The 11,877-nt window shown below is 40.0% G+C and overlaps 1 long non-coding RNA gene across 1 annotated transcript in view; it reads right to left on the bottom strand.

Annotated features, from left to right (window-relative positions):
- The window catches only part of LOC118451995, a 15,767-nt gene that overhangs the window by 1,422 nt on the left and 2,468 nt on the right, over window positions 1–11,877 (bottom strand). Inside the window, exons 3-4 of the long non-coding RNA XR_004841617.1 lie at window positions 8,180–8,240; window positions 3,112–3,211 (exon numbers count right to left, since the gene is read on the bottom strand). This is a non-coding gene — a long non-coding RNA (uncharacterized LOC118451995). The remainder of the gene's footprint in view (window positions 1–3,111; window positions 3,212–8,179; window positions 8,241–11,877) is intronic.

Raw genomic sequence — 11,877 nt, 5'->3', positions numbered from 1 at the left:
GAAAGAAACTGAATAGAAAAACATGATCATGGAGGAATGTAAATATCTGCTTTATGTAAGTGAATTTTGCAACTGTTAAGAGTTTTTCATTGCACTAGAACACGGAATTCCCTTCATTTCACCCGAAAGTGGCTCCTGTGCTGTTCTCAGGCCTTTGACTCCCATGGGCTGCAAAATGGGTTACCTGGCCAGAGGATCCAGGCTGGCTTTAAGGGCTGCGTGGGCAGTACAGCGCTCTGCTTTCTCATCCAACAGCTTGGAAGTACGTACAGAACACGGCATGTGGCAGCCCCGTTAAGAATCAGAGTGCTATTACACATTTATTTTACTACCTTGTTAAACCAGAATATTTCATTGCTCCTGACAATGCTCCAGAATGTCCTGTCTGCACGCAAAACTTCCTGGGGTGAATGCCAGCATGGCCCAACCTCTCCTCTCTCCCACCTGCAGAAGGGGTGGGGGGAAAGGAGACAGATTTGGCTAGGGCAGGGATGGGCACTGTGGAGTAGAAAGGACAGTATGGCTGTCTGGGAAGTGACAAAGGGACATTATCCTCAGCTGGGCATAGCGCTGTGCCCCAAGTGCACTGGGGGAGTAGGCAGGGATGGAGCAGCAGCAATTTCCTATACGAATAAAGAGCTGGCAATCTACCATCTCACTTCTTGTGGAGTAATGAAACACAAACTTCTCCCCCTCCCATGTTTTCTGCCCCAGGGAGGGGAAACATGATACTGCACATAAAAGCTGCCGCACATGACAATTTTCAAAGGAAATTTGGCTTTACGTGCCAGTAGATCAGTATGCAGCATGGTATGACAAGTCAACCAGGACCTTCCCTTCAGCTGGGCAAGGCAACTGGTGACTGATTACCATTTTTGATGTGCAGTTTGGTCCAATGACAGATGATCTAATTACTTATCCTTACAGCTTTTCTTCTTTGGTGAAACACTGTTTACAACTCTAAGGCGTACCAACTCAAATCCATGCTATCTTCCTCTTCTCTTTTCATATCTTTCCCCTTGTCTTCAGAGTCTCTGTGACCTCAACCCTTGCTTTTCTTGTGCTCTACCAACTTCTGGCCCCTCTCCCAAGAGCTCAGTCCTTTGCAATTACCAAGCTAGCTGACTGGGAGCATCTTTTCACTTCCATTTGCCTGATTACTGCTCACCTCCATTCAAATGGTGCTCATAACCCGATCTGTTTCCAACTTGTCACCTGTAATCATGTACAATCAGTCTATGAAGTAAGTTGTAAGCGGTTTATGTGTTCACAATTTTTGCATGGTTAATGAGCCATTACATACATAGTTCCTCTTTCTTAGTGAAGGACTGTATTTCACTAACCATACTCATGGTGCCCAGAATATTCCAAGTGGTTTTCAGGTACAGGATTAAGTTCTGTTCCAAAGAACATATAGGTGAAATACCACAAAAAAGGGACATAATAGTATTGCTCCTCACCTCTCACCATACCGTTTTTTTCTGCAGTATTAGGTCATCACCTTTGCCTCAAGACTTCCCCAAATCATGTTTACAGTTCTCCTACTGGTATGTTCAATTATCCCTTTGCTCAATATTTGGCCTATCCACAGATCATCCATTCTCTCTCTAGCCTTTTACCTAGACTAAACAATAACCTCCCTTCTTTCACACCTGAATTTACTTTCCAATCTTCTGTCTACCTTACAAACTTAAGTGGTTTCTCTCATCATTAATAGCTCATGATCCTTAATTCATTCATACTTACATCTCCCTGGGAGGTGGAGCAGTGTTGTTACTCCCTATTCCACAGCTAGAGAGCTGGGAGACAGAATGACTTGCCAAGGCCACACAAGAAATAAGTAGCAAAGCTGAGAATGTCCTGAGCTAGTATCACAACCAATGAGCATGCAAAAGTTTTACTATTGCTTCCCTACAAATGAAACACTTTATTTTTCATACACTTTCTTTCTATTTTTTTTTTATGGAAAAGTTAAATTAACTTTTATCTTAAAATGAATTTATTTCTGACATGTATTGCCAAGAAAATGTCATTATTTTATTTTTTGTTTTTGCCATTGTATCCTTAAAGGAGCGTATAGGAAATGCAGATTTGTTGGGTTTTTTTTCTAGACCCTACCCCTAGTCTATTGCATTGAAGACTCCCATTGATCTGGTTAGGAACTGATGCACCCGTTAGCTGGCATACAGATTATGCAGCAGAACAGTAATAGGGCAGTTATGATACTCCAAACTCAGTTCCCAACTCTGCTTTTAGGGGCAGAGTGTTCTCAAAATACTCTCTGTAGGTTATAAATCTTAGAATATGCCTGGCTACTTCTCATGGCATCATCCAAGATGTAATGCAAAATCAGAGATTTAACCTCCTTGTAAATCCTGAAACCTGGAACATAGCTTGTACCTGTGTTTGCGCACAGGTGACACAATCTTCAGGCATTTAATTTAGATGGTCTCAAAGTGCCTACACGAGCTATGCAGGGAACTTAGGCTCGCAAATCTCAATGTCCTGAACTGCACCTAAAACTAAATACTGAAATAACAGGGTCTCAATAGTCTTGTCATGCATAAAGTCTGCGGGACTGTATACCTGGGTTAGCATCACTATTTAACAAAATCCCGCTAGTTAGAACAATAGCATCTCCTCACTTGTATGAGTAATTCACTCTCATACCCAAAGCATACTATGATTATCAGCTCCTCCTAAAAATACTCATTTGCAATACTAACTAAAGTAGCAGCTAAGGCTAAGCATGTATGTTGGTAACTGTTCCAGAGCACACCTATGTGAATGCTGCAATGTAACACTGAATCACAAAAGAAGAAAATACCCTTGTTTATCTATTATACACGTGTTCTGACTTTGCATTAATCCTCTGAAAATATTCATGTAATCATTCTGTAACATTATTCACACCTGTTCTTTTATGCAAAAGATAGTTTATTGGGGTAAGCATAACTTACCCCAATGATGTGTAAGGCAATGTGTAAGGAGACCATGTACAGGCATCCAGTTTTCAGAAGGTACATTTACAAAGATGGGCTAATACATTTTGAGATGGCTACTTAAGTAATGAGGAACCTTGCCACTGACTTAGATGTTACTCTTGCTGACCTCAAAAGACTTTCAAAAGAAGATGGTACAGCATGGCTCAGGCTTCATGACTCTTTCTAAGTAGTTCTTGTTTGCACTGTGGACATTATTCTGTGACTATCTGAAAAAAAAAAAAAAAAATTACGGAAATACCAAAATGTGTTAGGCACTTTCCAGAAGTATAGAAAAAGACCCTTTGCTACACAAAGAGTTTACAATCAGAAAAACAAGATACGAAAAGTAGAGTGATGGGACTGGAAAGGAAGAGGAAGACCAGCTTATAAAAATAGAGTCATGCCATTTCTGAATTAGGTATTTTAGTACGTGACACATCCTGTCACAAAACTTAGTCCCTGACATGGACTAAATTCTGTGTTCTCATCCTTTCTAAATCAACTTTACTCCCCTTTAGGGGAGATTGTTCCAAGGATCAAAATTAACTAAAGAGTAAAAATGTGGTAAAAGGTTACATTCTGTAGTATAGTATGGGTATGAAGGCCTCATGCTGTCATTCCACAGATGAATGCATTGCTGAATCCATGGCAGGGATGAGAACTGCACGAGGCCTCTCGGAGAACTCAAGGATCTGGTGGGATTTTTACACTTCTCTTATATTAAAGCTACTGTGTGATGCACAAGTCAGACAATAGGATAGCCCCACTACCCAGCAGCTCATAGTTTTTGATTCCCAGCTTGCAACTATTTGATGCTCAAAGTACCCATGGAGTTAAGGACTAAGTCCTGGAAATATGAAGATAATACACCTTTGGTGCAACCCTTCTTTTATTAATGTCATGAAGCGTTTGACTTCAGTGGCAGAAAGGTTTGGGGCCACACTTGACTCATATTTTAAAATGTCAGGTTTTATAAACATTGACTCTATACTAATAGAAAGCACTTTTACTGCTCAGTGTGGATGCCATCTTGTATCTGGAAATTTGACCTCCCTGTTGAGCTAAACTCAGCTTTCTCTAATTATCCCACTGCCAGCCCAGGGATTACTGGCATGAGTAATCTAAGCAGGAGTTGGCCTACTAAATGAAAAATGTCAGGCAGCGAGAGGGAAGGGAGTCACAAGGAAGCTTTGCAAAGTTCTTCGAGTCACTCGGTGACATCACCAATGAATTCAAACTGGGATCAAAGCAACTGCCAGCACCGGAGAACAACAGACACACAGAGGAAGGAAGCAAGTCAGAGGCAATCTCAGCTTGAAAATGATTGCAGTTTTGTTATCAGTTTCAAGCTAATAATAGCAATACTTCTGGCATCAGAATTTCCCCAACTCTCCTAAGAATAACCAGGGCACAAAGATGAGACTTAAGAGGCAGCCTACACTTACAAGCTGGCATACAGTGCTGAAGTTCCCATTTGCAGCATGTTGGCCCTTCCACAGAGTGATTTCACCTCAAGACCAACCATGCAGCAGGCTGATGGGGCAGGACTGGCTCTCCTGCAACCACTGGAGGGTGACGTGAAAAATGGCCCTTCATTCCTTGCAGGGATTCCAAAGGTCACTGGAAAACATCCAGCGAAAGGACCTGGCACTCCTGCCTACTGAGGTAACGCCTATTCTGCCTTCTAAGCCTTCATAGACAGAAAAAGTGCACACAGTAACATTCAGCATGACAGTTCTGTTCATAAAAATAAGACATTACTCACCACTGCATAAGTTCCACAAGACCTTTGCATTTACATTTTTCTGTTCAAACTGGAATTCTATGCTTTAGGTAAAACAAGTCTTTATCTTAAGTGCAATAAGAGTTAATCACAAACCAGGTGAGTCTAATGATCAGTAGGTTTTTCCTGAAAGAATCACAGTCCCATAAAAAACTAGAAACTAAAGTTGGGAAGTTACAAGGACGTTTCAAAGTTTTAGAGGAAACAGGACTGGGTATCTCAAGTAATGATGCTTGGAACAAACCATTCCTTTGCTTAGTTTTTAAAGGCAGCTGACAGCTGAGCTACAGAGTGCTTTATATAAATATTATCAGAATTCACATGAATAAAATCAGAAGAATTCTTTTGAAGGAAGCCATCATATTTTTAATTCATTTTATAGAATCATAGAATGTTTTGGGTTGGAAGGGACCCCTAGAGGTCATCTAGTCCAACCCCCCCGCAGGAGCAGGGACACCGCTAACTAGATCAGGCTGCTCAGAGCCCCATCCAACCTGGCCTTGAATGTTTCCAGGGATGGAAGCATAAAAACAGTATTTTGTTTGCAATAATATTTCAGAAAGTAAAAAGCCAGTGACAGTGCTAGGCTGTTTGCAAGATGGTTTGATACCTAAATCCTCATAAAGCAATGCTGAAAAAGCACTGCCCTTCAGCTAGGAGGTAGCAACAATGTCATGTGACTTACATGGCCATACTGTTAATAATGGAGCTAAGTATAATCAAAGCTAATCATTCAGCAATTGCCCAGGGCAGAGAGGTTTCTAATTCCAAGCAAAAAGTCCTTGCAAACTACTTGTGTTTCTAAGTAAAAAATGAACCAGCTATGAATTGGGTTCCCATACTGCAAAAATGTCCACTTTTTTTCCTTCAACTGCTGTAATTAAAGATGATAGGAAATGAGAGTAAGTTTTTGGAGTCTAAATTATTCACTCTGAATAATTCTTTCAGGCCTAAACAATTAAACTAGATGTTAATTTTATGCAAGTTGCATGTAACATATTAATATAAGCGTAAATCCTACATTCCTTAGCAAACCCCAACATTCTATTAATGGGGGATATAAGCAGTACAAACAGCTCATGTTTATGACATAAACATGATAAATATAACAAAGTAAAATTTAACATGGCAAAGTAAAATTTAATTTTAGAAAAAATAACTTCTATATTCTTTAAAAGCAGGCAAAAGTTCCAGATTTTTAATTACATGAGTTGCATGGTTCTACAAAGAATTTGTGCAACATGTTTTAGTGTTGGGTGCTACAGTACTGGATTTTATTTTACTAAAACATATGATTTTAAAAGGAAGATGATGATTTAAAAAACTTGCATGCTACAGAACCCATAGCATGGTGAGGATGAATCCATGCTTGTTGACTGCAATTTGACATTCAGCTGCCAAAAGAGGACAGAAAAGTGTTACTCAGCACAGAACCCTGTTGCTCCCTGTCAGAGAAACAACTGACCCTAAATATTTCTGTCCCTATTATGAGAAAAGGCTAAATGTTCAAATTGTGGGAAATGCTGCAGGTAAAGCTCAGATCTCCTGACACATCAAAAGCAAACTCAGTCTTCAGGAAGCCAGACTTTGCCCCAGTGCCCCTTGCCTATTTGTTTCAGTGGGCTCAGAGCTATTCAGTCAAATCTCCCTTGCAGGACTGAAATAATTCTAAGTCCTTAGATCTGCGTATTTTGGTCAGGGCCAAAAAAATCCATCTAATGGTAGAGTGTGACAGTATGTGACATATCAAATTTTAAGTCTACTGAAAATCTTTCTAGAAATCTATTTAAAAACACTCAGAAAGAAAGCATGCATGCTCTTCAGTTTTCCCATAGCTCGTCTACCAATGCTGCTACAGCATGAAGTATCTGAGAGCTGCCTGTGAACTCTCAGTAAACTTATGGCCACAGGTAGTGTGCCTTCACATGATGAAAGCCAAAGACATACAGACTGGTTCAAAATATGCTGCAGTGTTCTCTCCTGATGCCATACACTAGTGTTGAATAAATGTCCCTACATTAAGACAGTGTCCACACAAATTAAATATTTTGTTATAAACTTTTTGTGCTTAAGGCATTGGCATTTATGCCCAAGGCTTTCCAGTTATTTATGGCACCAGGGTAGCACAACATCCCACGTTAGCTTGTTAGCAGTAAGGTAGTCTCTCATAGCTGGAGTCACTTGTGTGCATTTATCCTGTCTTCATTTTGTTCATAGGAAGCAAAAGACCAGCACGTGTGCTACGCTCCTCAGTTTGTCCCACCTGCTGAGTCCCTTAATGTCAAAGGGTTTTACGCAAGAAGAAAAAGAGGACAGATGTGAGGTGAAGGTACACATAAACCACGTATCTCAAAGAGTTTAATTTCCTGGTAAGCAAAGTCCTTTTCTCCAACTGCCAAACCATATTTCCACTGGGACTGTGGGTGACTTCAAAGCAACGCCTGTACTCCCCAGAGGAGGGCCTCAAAAACCTGGACAAACGATTGTGACTTTTACCACACTCATTGTGCACTTCAAAGGTTTCTACGATTGTGTACACCTTGGTAAAGTCCTCTTTGGAATGTGTATGTTCAGCAAATATTGGGTATGCAAAGAAATAGTCTTCAGGGAAGCCACCGCACTTTGGTAGAGCAAGTCTCAGTCTCTGCCAAATGCCTGCTGGCATCATATTGATTGCCAGTGCACATGCAGCACTGGGAGCCTACAAGGGCAGGTTCAGTATGTTTTGAAGTGTTCTGTGTTCCCAGCAGCTTTTCCTTTGCATGTTACTCTTTTTTTGTCCCATATTTTTGCAGACAGGCTGTTCCCCTCTAAGTCACCAACATTGACTTTGTTGTAATATTGCTGATCCTAAATTCTTTCCTCAGGCAAAATTCCTGATAATTTCAGCTATAGATATGTCATGCCTGGTGCAGGAAAACCCCACATGATGGCAAAACAGAACGGGGAGAGTTTCCTCTGTACAGAGATTTGCTGAGTTGGTTTTTAAGGCCAGGGAGGTAGAGAAACATTAACCTCAAAGGACATGCTAGCAATGGAGGGAGCATAAAGCTTCTCCTGACTATCAGAGGGAAATCTGATCTAGTTACTGCTGAGAGGAGAGAAAATGAGATGAGCCCTTCTCCAGTGGCATTGTTGTCGCTGGGACATGCTACCAAAGTAGCTTTTTCTACAAATTTGGCTGCAGTGTTTATATTCAATAGAAACCTAACACTAGATTGTGTCTGGTAAATTCACTATGACAGAGATATTCAGGTGCCTGCAAGTGTAAGTGTAATTGCTTTGTTCTTCTGGGAGTCTATAGTATGTTAGAACGTATGCAGAGCCAAAGAGTAGAGAACTGTGCCCCACAGTTTCTTTGCAATTTGCTTCCATTTCAGGAGGCAGAAAAAAGAAAAACAAATTAACTCACCCAAAGCAGACAATCAACTTTCTGGAGGGAGGATGACACTGTTGAGGTAAGTTCTTCTTTTCTGTTGGGGATAAGAGATACACTTCATTTGCCTGACGAAAGCATCACTGTCACTGATTATCTAGCACAAAATTCTCCTAGATGTTAGTAGCAGGAGTTTAATTACAGACATGCTGTAATTGCCAATACACTTTCTCAAATTGTCCTCCCACAAATTTTGTATGATTCAGGCATAAATCACTCATTTTCTATTCAATTCTATGAACAGACATGAGGCAGAGTAAACAATCAGGTGGACTATCCCCTGCCGGGTGACAAGCTCCCAGTTTCTTTTTTCTTTTCAAGTGGCTGTTAATTGAGCTTTTTATGGTATTTCAGAGGTCATATAGGTTGCAGGGAATAATAAAGCCATTGATAAGAAAGAAGTTTGTGTCGTCATTCTCCCAACACCATGAGACTGAAGAAGAAACAGAGCTATACCTCTCCAATTCAATTGCTTCTCTGGAAGGGTATTTATTTTAGGCTTCTGTTATGAAGAATCATTTTGAAGTCTGGATAAAATTCGTCCCTAAAACTATTTACTCTTCTTGATATCATATGAATAAGGTAAAGTTCTTCACAGGAGTATGCCCCGTGACAAATAATGCCCTAGTAATTATGGGTGGGGATTTTCATGCAGTGACTGATGATGCCTTGGAAAAGAGCCATGGCACTGTGCATTCAGCAGCTAAGCTATCTAAATCCTTGCAGACCTCATTTATGCTTTTGGGAATATAGGACAGGTGTGGCAGTTACTAAACCTGGATACTTGAGAATTCACCTCTTATTCCCAGGTGTGGGCCATTAATTCTCGCTCAGACTTGTTCAGTTCTAACAAGTCTCTTTTGAACCAGATTTTATATGTGCACATACACACACACGATACATAGCATTTTCTTTTCAGTCCACTTATCTACTCTGGTTTTACTCATCTTTAGCTGTGCAGCTTCATCTTACCTAACATTTCACGTACACATGGCAGCGAATCCCAGTATGGATCTGTGGCAATTGTCTACAAACCCCTGTCACATTCTGTAGATACCAGAACACTCACAGTTTGCACTGTTCAGTACAATTACTGGAGTAGTTCAGGTAAAACTCAAGCCAAGCCCAAGTGAAATTCACAACAATGGCTACACCAATTTTAATTGGATCACTAGACATCACAGCAAAGCCAGAGAACACTCAAACACAACCATAGGTTGATAAAAACGGTAAGATCCTGTAAAAAACTGTAAAGGAACGTGGCGCTCCTTCTTTTTGTTAGATCATAGAATCATAGAATCACTTTGGTTGGAAAAGACCTTTGAGATCATCGAGTCCAACCTTTAACCTAACCCTGCCATCCCACCACTAAACCATGTCCCTAAGCACCTCATCTAGCCTTCTTTTAAATACCTCCAGGGATAAGGACTCTACCACCTCCCTGGGCAGCCCATTCCAGAGTCTGGCAACCCTTTCGGTGAAGAAGTTTTTCCTAATGTCTAGCCTAAACCTGCCCTGATGCAGCTTCAAACCATTCCCCCTCGTCCTATCATCTGCTACCAGGGAGAAGAGACCAACCCCCACCTCACTCTTCCAAAGATGCTCTTCCAAAAATCTGAACACTTTGGGGTAATGTGACATACCTAGAGCCTCCTCCAGAGCAGACATTGTTCAGGGACACACTTGATATTTTCAAACTCAAATACCTACAAGAAAGCTTCTAATTCCATATTCTGATATTTCTATAGAAGGTCACAAATAGTAACCCCAGCTGCTTTGCTCACTTCAAAGGGACTTGTGGTTACTGAGCACTAATGAATATCTCATCATCTTTATTTACTTAAAATACATTGGTCATCTTCTAAGCAGTCCTCTGGAATACCGCAAAGAGAGGGGATGATATAGTTATATGTTAAATTTTGAAAAAGCACACACTTTTGTGACAGTATTTTTATGTGCAGAGAATTGTCACAAAATGACAAAGGATTATTTGGGGTAATGAGATGGCCTTTACCTCTAAATCCCTCAAGAAGCTACTGCTGTAGTGGTACACTTCTCAGATCAAAGTAGCATCTTGTGAAATGAAACATGGGTGTTGGAGAACCTGAGCTGGTTTGCCTTGAAGCACAAATTCCTGGCAGCATGAGAGATAAGCATAGGCTGGGTAAGTGTCTCAATAAAAAAGAAATTTATCATCATCAAGTATTTTGTAGCTATGAAAGAGAAGCCTCTGATATGTGACAGTTAAAGAACCCAGCCTACTAACCAGAGTAACATACAAAAAAAGTGAAATTTGCAAAAATGGGAGCACCTTTACCTATACAACTGGCTAAATCTCAAAGTGCTAGCTCAAAGTTTCTGATTAAAAAGTTTAACTTTCTGATAATGGCATGAAATGAAAATACAGCAATTAACAAATTAAATATTGGGGAAAAACTAATGCAGATTCTACCTAGATGAAACCAGTCTATCAGGCATGAAGTACCAATCCCCCACTTAAAATTGAAGAGGAAAAGGGAACGGCTTGAGCTGGAGAAGTGCGTGGCATGTAACGCCTATTAAAGTGACAGCTTGGGTTTCTCGTAAAAGCAATCATTGATATATTAGTCTTTTCAGATACTGTAAGATTTCTGTGTTACCCTGATTCATTTTTCTATCACCCCATAGCCTGCTCAAGATGTGGGGGAGGGAACAGTTGTCTATTTTTTTTTTGTCCTCCTCCATTTGAGAAACATTCCCTTTATTCTGCCCATGTAATTGAGTTAATCTCTTTAGAAACCAGTATGAGGAACTCTAGATATCTGGGTAATTTCATATTTTGATAACTGCAAATAAGGGAAGTAGTACTGGAAGATGCAGAACTAGAAACTGGAAATACTTAGTCGCAAGACTTATTAGCTACATAGAGAGAAAGAACAAAGGCATTGGATTTTTCCTGTAAATGAACTCCAGGCAGTGTTACAATAAAATGGATGTTTGCTATTAGAACAGAATGGCTCCTTTCTTTACTTAGTATTTTCTAGAACAAAAGCGCTGTAACTTTCCAAGGCTATAGTGAGTCAGTACTAGAATTAGAAGTACAATCCTGAAATAGCGGTCACTACTAAGCAATGTTTCCTCTCCTTTCTCTTCACCTATTTAAAAAGGCTACCTCTGACAAATCATGTATTAATAGGCAAGTTTCTGTCATTTAAATTATTAAATTGGATTGAAGAAATACTCAGAAATTCTGTGCTGAAAAGTGTAAGCTTGCTCAAACAGATGTATTCATAATGCTTTTTCTTTCTGAATTTTGTTTTTTTTAAATATAGCCAGATTCCTGATATATGAAACTCAGCAATCCTTCCACTTTCTGAAGCTTTTATAACCTCAGCTCTGCTAAATTTAGATTTCTAACAATAGCATTTTGGCTTTGCTGCAGGTCAGTTCTGAATGCAAAAAGTAATTTTTGTAATACCAAAATGCAAGGGCTATTAAGAGAAGGGAGGTTTGCAATAAGATGATCAGGGAAAACCTCTATTACAGACTTCGTATTTCTGGGATATTCCTGAATGTCATCTGCTTGGTGATCAAAACAAATGCAATCATATTCAGAGTCTTTCTATGCAGTGTCGAACAAATCTAAGTTGAGAAAATAGGGGTAGCAGTTACCAACAGAAGCTCTTATTTTGTTA

Source organism: Egretta garzetta, unplaced genomic scaffold, assembly GCF_000687185.1.
Source record: "Egretta garzetta isolate BGI_Z169 unplaced genomic scaffold, ASM68718v1 scaffold23, whole genome shotgun sequence".
NCBI lineage: Eukaryota > Metazoa > Chordata > Aves > Pelecaniformes > Ardeidae > Egretta > Egretta garzetta.
Note: the sequence above shows the minus strand (reverse complement) of the source record. Positions and strands in the feature narration are given on the sequence as shown.